We start from the raw sequence: 10,534 nt of genomic DNA on the forward strand, positions 1-10,534 counted from the left end.
TCCTGGTCCTCATTCAGCAGGTTCACGTGGGTCACACATTTCACAGCACAGAGCCCTGGCCTGAGCCTAGAGAGCACTGGGCTGGAGAGGCAGGGAGCTGCAGGAAGGGCTTTGATCTCACTCTGCTCCTGCCAGTGGCCAGAAAGGCCTCTGCTGGCAGTGTGAGAAAGGAGACTTCAGAGCCTGCAAGGCAAAGGCTTCTCCTGCCTGCAGGGTCCTGCATGGCTCCAGGAGCAGCTGCATGCTGACAGCTGCTCCGCGGCCACCTGGCTGCACCGAGCTCACCCTCCTCCATGCACCACAGGAAGAGATGAGCAAAGCCCAGCCCAAAGGCCCTCAGCCAAGCTGTGCCAAAGCCTTTGCAGCCACAAAACACTGCCTCTGAGCTGCAGGGACACAGCAAGCAGACACCCAGAGTTTCTAAGGCTGTGCTGGTGCCACAGGCCACTCCAGCTGCCAGCAGTGACAGTGGTGGCCACATCCTCCCAGTATTGCCCAGGCCAGCTGGCAAGGATGGGCACCATGCAGACCCCTTAGGTGAGTGTTCCCAGGATGTCAGGGAGGGCCAAATGCCCTCTGTGCCCAAAGCACCTTGAAGGGTTTGCTCTGGGAAGTCAGTCATGCAGGATTGCTCTGAGAGCTGAGCAGGGAGGACAAGGAGGTACAAAATGAAGCCCAAGGGCTCCAGGTCTGATGAAGTCCCTGATGAATTCCCTAATGAAGTCCCTAATGGAGCCTGGATGCAAGGAGATAGGAAGGGCTGGCTCCAGCTCTGGGTGCCTGCAGACATCTGACAGGGCAGCAAGCTGGGCTGGAAAAGCTTCCTTGGAGGGCAGCAGAGAGAATAAAGACACAAAAGGAGGAGCAGAGGAACTGTTTGAAGGAATGGAGAGGCTGAACTCTCCTGGGGGATTGGAAGAGGTCCCAAAGCAGCACTTCTCAGCTGGGTGAGGAGCCCAGCCAGGGTCACAGTGCTGGGCTGGGACTGAAGCAGGCAGCTCTGGGAATGGGATCTTTGAACCACTGCCACCAGCTCACTCTTTGCCTGACAAAGAAATCTCCTCTCTGGTTTTGCACAGGCAGCAGCCTGGCAGCTGAGGTCTTGCAGAGAGCTGGCCACATGGAAATGGGAACTAGATCTGATAGTCATAGCATCATAGTATCAGTCAGGGTTGGAAGGGACCACAAGGATCAGCTAGTTCCAACCCCCCTGCCATGGGCAGGGACACCCCACACTAGATCAGCCTGGCCAGAGCCTCAGCCAGCCTGGGCTTAAACACCCCCAGGGACAGGGCCCCAACCACCTCCCTGGACAACCCATTCCAGGGTTTCACCACTCTCATGGGGAAGAACCTCCTCCTCACATCCAGCCTGAATCTCCCCACCTCCAGCTTCATTCCATTCCCCCTAGTCCTATCACTACCTGAGATCCTGAGCAGTCCCTCCCCAGCCTTCTTGTAGCCCCCTTCAGATACTGGAAGGCCACAATGAGGTCACCTGGGAGCCTTCTCTTCTGCAGACTGAACAGCCCCAACTCCTTCAGTCTGTCCTCATAGGAGAGGTGCTCCAGCCCTCTGCTCATCCTCGTGGCCCTTCTCTGGACACCTTCCAGCACCTCCAGATCCCTTCTTGTAATAGGGGTTCCAGAACTGGAGGCAGTGCTCCAGGTGGGGTCTCACCAGGGCTGAGTAGAGGGGGAGGATCACCTCCCTTGCCCTGCTGGCCACACTTCTCCTGATGCAGCCCAGGATCTGATTGGCTTTCTGGGCTGCAAGTGCACACTGAGAGCTCATGTTGAGCTTCTCGTCCACCAGCACCCCCAAGTCTCTCTCCTCAGGGCTGCTTTCCAGCCTGGATTTGTGCCTGGGATTGCCTCGACCCAGCTGCAGGACCCTGCCCTTGGTCTTGTTGAACCTCATGAGGTTGGCTTGTGCCCACCTCTCCAGCCTGTCCAGGTCCCTCTGGATGGCCTCCCTTCCCTCCAGCCTGTCTGCTGCACCACACAGCTTGGTGTCATCAGCAAACTTGCTGAGGGTGCACTCAATGCCACTGTCCATGTCCCCCACAAAGATGTTGAACAAGCCTGGTCCCAGGACTGATCCCTGAGGGACTCCGCTTGAGAGTCCAAGGGAGGCTACAAGGGTGCTGAAGGGACTGCAGCACTGCCTGGGGAGGAGAGGCTGAGAGCCCTGGGGGTGTTTAGTCTGGAGAGGAGAAGGCTGAGAGGGATCTGATCAATGTCTATCAATAGCTGAGAGTCAGGAGGGAAGGGACAGGGTCAAGTTCTTCCCAGCCAGAGAGATTGGCCACTGGGATGTGCTGCCCTGGGAGGTGGTGGAGTCATCATCCCTGGAGGTGTTTAAGAGGAGGCCTGGATGAGGCACTTGGTGCCATGGTTTAGTTGATTAGATGGTGTTGGGTGGTAGGTTGGACTTGATGATCTCTGAGGTCTTTTCCAACCTGGTTAATTCTGTGATGCTGTGAAGCTAAGCTGGAGCCCTTTGTCCTTTAGCTCTGCAGGAGCAGAATCAGCCAGAGGAGCTCTTCAGAGCAGCTCAGGGTTGGCACAGTGCTGTCTGCTCAACAGCAGCCTCAGCACTCTTTGGACACCTCTGAAACACAGCAGCTCTCTGGTTTGTCAGCTTTATCCCATGCCAAGGGAAGGCTGGTTTGGTTTTGCTCCTCAGGGATCTATTCCGGCAGCCCCAGTTCCTTATTTGTGAGCTCAGTGAGGTGGGATTTTCATCTCTGCTTGCTCAGCCCACAGCTACCAGCATGTCCCTTGTCTGACAGGAGCAATGCCACCCACTGAGAGAAGACTTTTATGGGCTTCACAGCAATTTTCTCCCCTAGCAGGTACAGAAGGCTGAGCTTGCTGCCCTGAGTACTTTGTGTTGTGCTGCAAAAATGAGCTCTCAGCTCTGGATGTTGAACCCAGGTTTGCAGAACAAGGTTCCTGCTGCAGCAGTGCTGCCAAAGAAAACATTCCCTGTTTGCTGGACTGGCAGACTGGCAGTGGGAATCGGGTAAGGGATAGCAGAGCCAGAGATTAACCTTTGCTAGGTGATGGAATCACAGGATCACTTTGGTTGGAAGAGACCTTTAAGCTCATCCAGCCTCATCATTCTCTGGCTCTATCAAGGCTGGGGCTCAACCATGGCCCTCAGCACCACAGCTCTGCCTCTGCCAGGGATGGGGATTCAATCACCTTCCTGGGCAGCCTGTCCCAGGCTTTGAGAACCCTTTCAGGGAAGAAGTTTCTTCTAATATCCTCCCCTGGGGCAACCTGAGGCCATTGCCTCTCATCCTATCACTTGTTACTAGGAGGTGTTCAAGAGGGGATTGGATGTGGCACTTGGAGCCATGGTTTAGTTGTCAGGAGCTGTTGGGTGAGAGGTTGGACTTGATGATCTCTGAGGTTTTTTCCAACCTTATTGATTCTATGATAGGGAGAACAGACCAATTCCACCTGGCTCCAACCTCCTCCTAGGGAGCTGCAGAGAGCAATGAGGTCTCCCCTCAGCTTCCTCTCCTCCAGACTGCACACCCCCAGCTCCCTCAGCTGCTCCTCCCCAGCCCTGTTCTCCAGACCCTTCCCCAGCTTGGTTGCCCTTCTCTGGACCTGCTCCAGCTCCTCAATATCTTTCTGGAAGTGAGGTTTTGATAGAGGATTTTACACCTTCAGTGCCTTGTGATCAGGTGGAGACAGAGTGGAGGGTTGAGAAGAGGGAGCTGAGGCTCAGGTTAGTGAAAGGTGAAGTTGGGACCTTGGGTAGAACTCAAGCAAACTAAATATCTGAAGCCTGGGGGTCAAGAGGGAGGGGACAGGCTCTGCTCACCTGCACCCTGGGATAGGACAAGGGGCAAGGGATGGAAACTCCAGCACAGGATATTCCAGCTCAACATGAGGAGGAACTTCTTGACTGTGAGGGCCCCAGAGCCCTGGAGCAGGCTGCCCAGAGAGGTTGTGGAGTCTCCTTCTGTGGAGCCTTTGCAGCCCTGTCTGGATGTGTTCCTGTGTGACCTGTGCTGGATTCTATGCTCCTGCCCTGGCAAGGGGTTGGACTGGAAGATCTTTGGAGGTCCCTTCCAATTCCTAACATCCTCTGATCCTGTAAAACCACAAACTCAGACCAGTCAGTGACAGATTAAATCCTCAGGGAGTGCTGCAAAGGCTAGAAAGGGAGGCTGGGACCGAAGCAAGGAAATGAGAGACGCTCTAAGTGTGGTGAGTCACATGAGGAGAGGCTGAAGGAGCTGGGGTGTTCAGCCTGGAGGAGAGGAGATCTCTGAGGTCTTTTCCAACCTGGTCTGGTCTACTCTACTCTACTCTACTCTACTCTATTCTATTCAATTCCATTCCATTCCATTCCATCCCATTCCATTCCATTCCATTCCATTCCATTCCATTCCATTCCATTCCATTCCATTCCATTCCATTCTAGCTGGAGCAGTGTTGGAGCCTGGCAGCAGTCTGCTGCTTCCTGAAGTTCCTTTTCTGGGCAGGTGATGCTGTTCCCTGCATTTTAAGGTCTGTTGAGATGGAGTCTGGAACTGGTCTGTGGCAGAAGAGCCCAGGCAGCAGCTGCTTGGAGCTCAGCATCAGTTTCCAGCTCCTTGTGCCCCCTCTAACAGTCCCTGAAGGTCTCTGCTTGCACTGGAGCAGCTGGCACCCTGGCAGCTCCAGCAGCTGGCACCACGCATCCAGTCCAAGGCTTTCCAAGGAAAACTATCATGGAGATGAAACTGAAGCTGGAGCTGTCCATCAGGCTGCACAATAACTGCCCTGGGCTCCAGGGAGGCATCTGTGGGCACCCCAGTGTCACCCAGCATGGACTGCCACAGAGCACAGGGTCAAACTGGTAGCTCAAAGCTCACAGCCCCCAGACTCTCTCTGTGCACCTTCAGCTGGGAAGGCAGAACTGAAAATGGTGAACAGAGCACAGGGCTGGAGGTGTGCCAGGGCTGGACGTGTGCCAGGGCTGGAGGTGTGCCAGGGCTGTGCTAGTTAACAGCAGCCAAGTGAGCTTTGGCCTTCAGCTCCTTATCTGATGACACAAGTTTGTTGTTGTGGTGGGTTTGGCTCTGTTTTGGTTCTTCCTCCAGGCCCTGCTCTGGGACCTGACTGCATTGCAACATCTGCAGCCAGCAGCCTGCCCAAGAGCACGCTGCCAAAGGGCTCTTCTCCTCCATGCTGCATCTGTGACCTCAACTGCTGCAGCCTAACCCAGCAGTTGTGCTTGGAGAGGGTGCCCTGCTCTACCCACTGCCTGTTCTGTCCCTTCTCCTCCAGCTCAGAGGGTGCCCTGCTCTACCTACTGCCTGTTCTGTCCCTTCTCCTCCAGCTCAGAGGGTGCCCTGCTCTACCTACTGCCTGTTCTGTCCCTTCTCCTCCAGCTCAGAGGGTGCCCTGCTCTACCTACTGCCTGTTCTGTCCCTTCTCCCCCAGCTCAGAGGGTGCCCTGCTCTACCTACTGCCTGTTCTGTCCCTTCTCCTCCAGCTCAGAGGGTGCCCTGCTCTACCTACTGCCTGTTCTGTCCCTTCTCCTCCAGCTCAGAGGGTGCCCTGCTCTACCTACTGCCTGTTCTGTCCCTTCTCCTCCAGCTCAGAGGGTGCCCTGCTCTACCTACTGCCTGTTCTGTCCCTTCTCCTCCAGCTCAGAGGGTGCCTTGCTGTACCTACTGCCTGTTCTGTCCCTTCTCCTCCAGCCCAGAGGGTGCCCTGTTCTACCTACTGCCTGTTCTGTCCCTTCTCCTCCAGCCCAGAGGGTGCCCTGCTCTACCTACTGCCTGTTCTGTCCCTTCTCCTCCAGCTCAGAGGGTGCCCTGCTCTACCTACTGCCTGTTCTGTCCCTCCTCCTCCAGCTCAGAGGGTGCCCTGCTCTACCTACTGCCTGTTCTGTCCCTTCTCCTCCAGCTCAGAGGGTGCCCTGCTCTACCTACTGCCTGTTCTGTCCCTCCTCCTCCAGCTCAGAGGGTGCCCTGCTCTACCTACTGCCTGTTCTGTCCCTTCTCCTCCAGCTCAGAGGGTGCCCTGCTCTACCTACTGCCTGTTCTGTCCCTTCTCCTCCAGCTCAGAGGGTGCCCTGCTCTACCTACTGCCTGTTCTGTCCCTTCTCCTCCAGCTCAGAGGGTGCCCTGCTCTACCTACTGCCTGTTCTGTCCCTCCTCCTCCAGCTCAGAGGGTGCCCTGCTCTACCTACTGCCTGTTCTGTCCCTCCTCCTCCAGCTCATAGGGTGCCCTGCTCTACCTACTGCCTGTTCTGTCCCTTCTCCTCCAGCTCAGAGGGTGCCCTGCTCTACCTACTGCCTGTTCTGTCCCTCCTCCTCCAGCTCAGAGGGTGCCCTGCTCTACCTACTGCCTGTTCTGTCCCTTCTCCTCCAGCTCATAGGGTGCCCTGCTCTACCTACTGCCTGTTCTGTCCCTCCTCCTCCAGCTCAGAGGGTGCCCTGCTCTACCCACTGCCTGTTCTGTCCCTTCTCCTCCAGCTCAGAGGGTGCCCTGTTCCACCTACTGCCTGTTCTGTCCCTTCTCCTCCAGCTCAGAGGGTGCCCTGTTCCACCTACTGCCTGTTCTGTCCCTTCTCCCCCAGCTCAGAGGGTGCCCTGCTCTACCTACTGCCTGTTCTGTCCCTCCTCCTCCAGCTCATAGGGTGCCCTGCTCTACCTACTGCCTGTTCTGTCCCTTCTCCCCCAGCTCAGAGGGTGCCCTGCTCTACCTACTGCCTGTTCTGTCCCTCCTCCTCCAGCTCAGAGGGTGCCCTGCTCTACCCACTGCCTGTTCTGTCCCTTCTCCTCCAGCTCAGACGGTGCCCTGCTCTACCCACTGCCTGTTCTGTCCCTTCTCCTCCAGCTCAGAGGGTGCCTTGCTGTACCTACTGCCTGTTCTGTCCCTTCTCCCCCAGCTCAGAGGGTGCCCTGCTCTACCTACTGCCTGTTCTGTCCCTTCTCCTCCAGCTCAGAGGGTGCCCTGCTCTACCTACTGCCTGTTCTGTCCCTTCTCCTCCAGCTCAGAGGGTGCCTTGCTGTACCTACTGCCTGTTCTGTCCCTTCTCCTCCAGCCCAGAGGGTGCCCTGCTCTACCTACTGCCTGTTCTGTCCCTTCTCCTCCAGCTCAGAGGGTGCCCTGCTCTACCTACTGCCTGTTCTGTCCCTTCTCCTCCAGCTCAGAGGGTGCCCTGCTGTACCTACTGCCTGTACTGTCCCTCCTCCTCCAGCTCAGAGGGTGCCCTGCTCTACCTACTGCCTGTTCTGTCCCTCCTCCTCCAGCTCAGAGGGTGCCTTGCTGTACCCACTGCTGCCTCTCTGCCCTTCTCCTCCAGCTGAGGTGTAAGGCTGCCTCTTTGCCAGCACCAGATGAGGACCATTGCAAGCACTAAGGACCATTCCCTTCCCTCTGTCCTATTGTGAAGTCTAACAGACCTCAGCTGAGCTCAGAGCTGGCTCAGGTGAGAGGAACTCCTTGCCCCCCAGATTAACTGACTGAAGAAGGCAGTGCTGCTCCTCATGCACCAGGCCTGCAGTGAAGGCTGCTTCTGTGATCCAGGACTGAGGAGCAGAGCTGCATTTTCCTGTCTCTTCCCAGGGACCAGAAAGGTTGCATTTGAGAGCTGTCATTCCCCAGCCTCCCGAGGTGCAGCATCTGTGTCAGTCGCTGGTCATCACTGTAGGCTCTAGCAGCCTCAATGCCGTCCCGAGTGCTGTGCCATACAATCACCTCTCTCCTCTGGGGACATCTCAAGAGCTCTTCCAAAGTGTGCCAAGGAGAACTGGGAGCTCACTCTGGGCAGCCACAGGTCCTGTTTGGAAAACAAACTTCCATCTCTTAAAGCACTGAGATGCTTTCTATGCACTGCTGCCCTGATGCCCCACAAGCTCTAGCAGGAGACAGTCACAGAACTGTCAGGGTTGGAAGGGAGCTCAAGGCTCAGCCAGTTCCAGCCCCCCTGCCATGGGCAGGGACACCTCACACTACAGCAGGTTGCTCACAGCCACATCCAGCCTGGCTGCAAACACCTCCAGACAGGAGGCTTCCACCACCTCCCTGGGCAGCCTGTGCCAGTCTCTCACCACCCTCATGGGGAAAAACTTCTTCCTCACAGCCAATCTGAACCTACCCATTTCTAGTTTTCCTCCATCCCCCCCAGTCCTATCACTCCCTGACACCCTCAAAAGTCCCTCCCCAGCTTTCTTGGAGCCCCCTGAAGATCCTGGAAGGCCACAAGAAGGTCTCTGGGAGTCTTCTCTTCTCCAGACTGCACAACCCCAACTCCCTCAGTCTGTCCTCACAGCAGAGCAGCTCCAGCCCTCTGCTCATCCTTGTGGCCCTTCTCTGGGCACCTTCCAGCACCTCCAGATCCTTCCTGGCACAGAGGCTCCAGAACTGGACCCAGAGCTCCAGCTGTGGGCTCAGCAGAGTGGAGCAGAGGGGCAGAATCCCCTCCCTGGCCCTGCTGGCCACACTTCTCTTGCTGCAGCCCAGGCTCTGCTTGGCTCTCTGGGCTGCAAGTGCTCACTGCTGGCTCCTTCTAGTTTTGCTCCATTCCCCCCAGTCCTATCACTCCCTGACACCCTCCAAGGTCCCTCCCCAGCTTTCTTGGAGCCCCCTTCAGATACTGGAAGCCTCCTGCCTCCCCCTGCAGCAGTGCCTGGCACAAGCCACAGCCCCAGGTTGTCATTTGAAGCTAAAAGTGCACACAAACCCAAAGCAGACACCATCAGCTCAGAGCCAAGGGGGAATTTCCATCTGGAGCAGGCTTTTGGTCTGGAGTCTCCTCACAGCTCACCCACAGCCTCCCCCAAGTGCTCTGCTGGCAGGAATGGCTCATGAGAAAACAACCCCCAGTGCTCAGACAAGAGCAAGCTTCAGAGAGCCCTCCCGAGGAGACCAAGTTCTGCTGGCAAACCTCTCCCTGGGGGCAGTGCCTGGCTGCAGGGCTGGCCATGAGGCTGTCTCTGCACAGAGGAGCTCTGAGCTCTGCCCAAGCCCTGACTGCACCTCACAGTTCCTGGGAAGATGCCCAAGGGACTGAGCACAGCTTGCATGCAGCACCCTGGGGTGAGACTCAACAGCAGGGGAGCCAGAGCTGCCCAACTTGGAGGTGCAGGCTGCTGGGGTGGCCAGCAGGTCAGCTTAGAACCATAGAATCAACCAGGCTGGCAAAGACCTCAGAGATCATCAAGTCCAACCTATGATCTGATACCTAACACCTCCTGACAACTAAACCATGGCTCCAAGTGCCACATTCAAGCCTTCCTTCAACCCCTCCAGGGACACAGGATCATAGAACAGAATCATTCACCTGCACTCCTGAGCAGCTGCAGCTGCTCCTGTCCCAGATGTCAGGAGGAGTTCTGCTTATGGCCCAAATCTCCAACTGTCTCATCTTCTGCTACTGCAGTGTGGGCAGCAGCAGGAGCAGGGCAGGGACTGTCCCCCTGTATGCAGCACTGGTGAGGCCACACCTGGAGCACAGGGTTTAGCTTTGGGCCCCTAGCTCCAGGAAGAAAACTGAGCTGCTGGATTAGCTCTGGAGAAGGGCAGTGCAGCTGGGGAAGGGTCTGGAGAGCAGGGCTTGCAAGGAGCAGCTGAGGGAGCTGGGGGTGTTCAGGCTGGAGAAGAGCAGCCCCAGAGGGGACCTGAGCAATGCTCAGCAAGAGCTAAAGGGTGGAGGGCAAGAGGCTGGGGCCAGACTCTTGTCAGTGGTGCCTAGAGACAGGACAAGAGGCAATGGGCACAGACTGGAACCCAGGAGGCTCCACCTGAACAGGAGGAGAAACTTCTTTGGTGTGAGGGTGCTGGAGCCCTGGAGCAGGGTGCCCAGAGAGGTTGTGGAGTCTCTTCTGGAGAGATTCCAACCCCCTCATGCCATTGTGCTCCTGGGCAAGCTGATGTGGGTGCCCTGCTGGAGCAGGGAGTTGGACTGATGATCTCCAGAGGTCCCTTCCAACTCCACCACTCTGTGATTCCTTCTTTGGTGGCAGAAGCTTGCACAGGCTCCAGGGGGAGACTCCAGTTTTTCCCTCTTCCCTTCCCTGTGTCAGGGCAAAGCAGAGGCCAGCTGCAGCTGGTCCAGAGAGGCCTGGAGGGGAGCAGGTACCAGAGGTACCTAGGGGCTTTCTGAGCAGCAGCTACCACCCTGCTTTGCTAATCCCATTCTCAGTTTACAGACCTCACCTGAACTGCAACGACAAGAAATCTGCAAAACCCACCAAAGAGAGCAACCTTCCCCCTTAAGCCTTCCTTTTCCCACCACAGGGGCATGGGGACCACTGGAGAGCCATGGGTGGGAAGCTGGGGACCTGCTGAGTGCTGCCTGCAAGCTTCTTCAGAGCAGGAGGGAAGAGGAGGGGAGAGAGGGGAGCAGGAGGGGAGAGGAGAGAGGGGAGCAGGAGGGGAGAGGAGAGAGGGGAGCAGGAGGGGAGAGGAGAGCAGGAGGGAGGAGGGGAGAGGAGAGCAGGAGGGGAGAGGAAAGAGGAGAGCAGGAGGGGAGAGGAAAGAGGAGAGCAGGAGGGGAGAGGAGAGCAGGAGAGG

The sequence above is a fragment of the Melanerpes formicivorus genome, unplaced genomic scaffold (genome assembly GCF_026170545.1).
Source record: "Melanerpes formicivorus ecotype bairdi unplaced genomic scaffold, bMelFor1.0.p_v2 SCAF_66, whole genome shotgun sequence".
In the NCBI taxonomy this organism is placed as follows: Eukaryota; Metazoa; Chordata; class Aves; order Piciformes; family Picidae; genus Melanerpes; species Melanerpes formicivorus.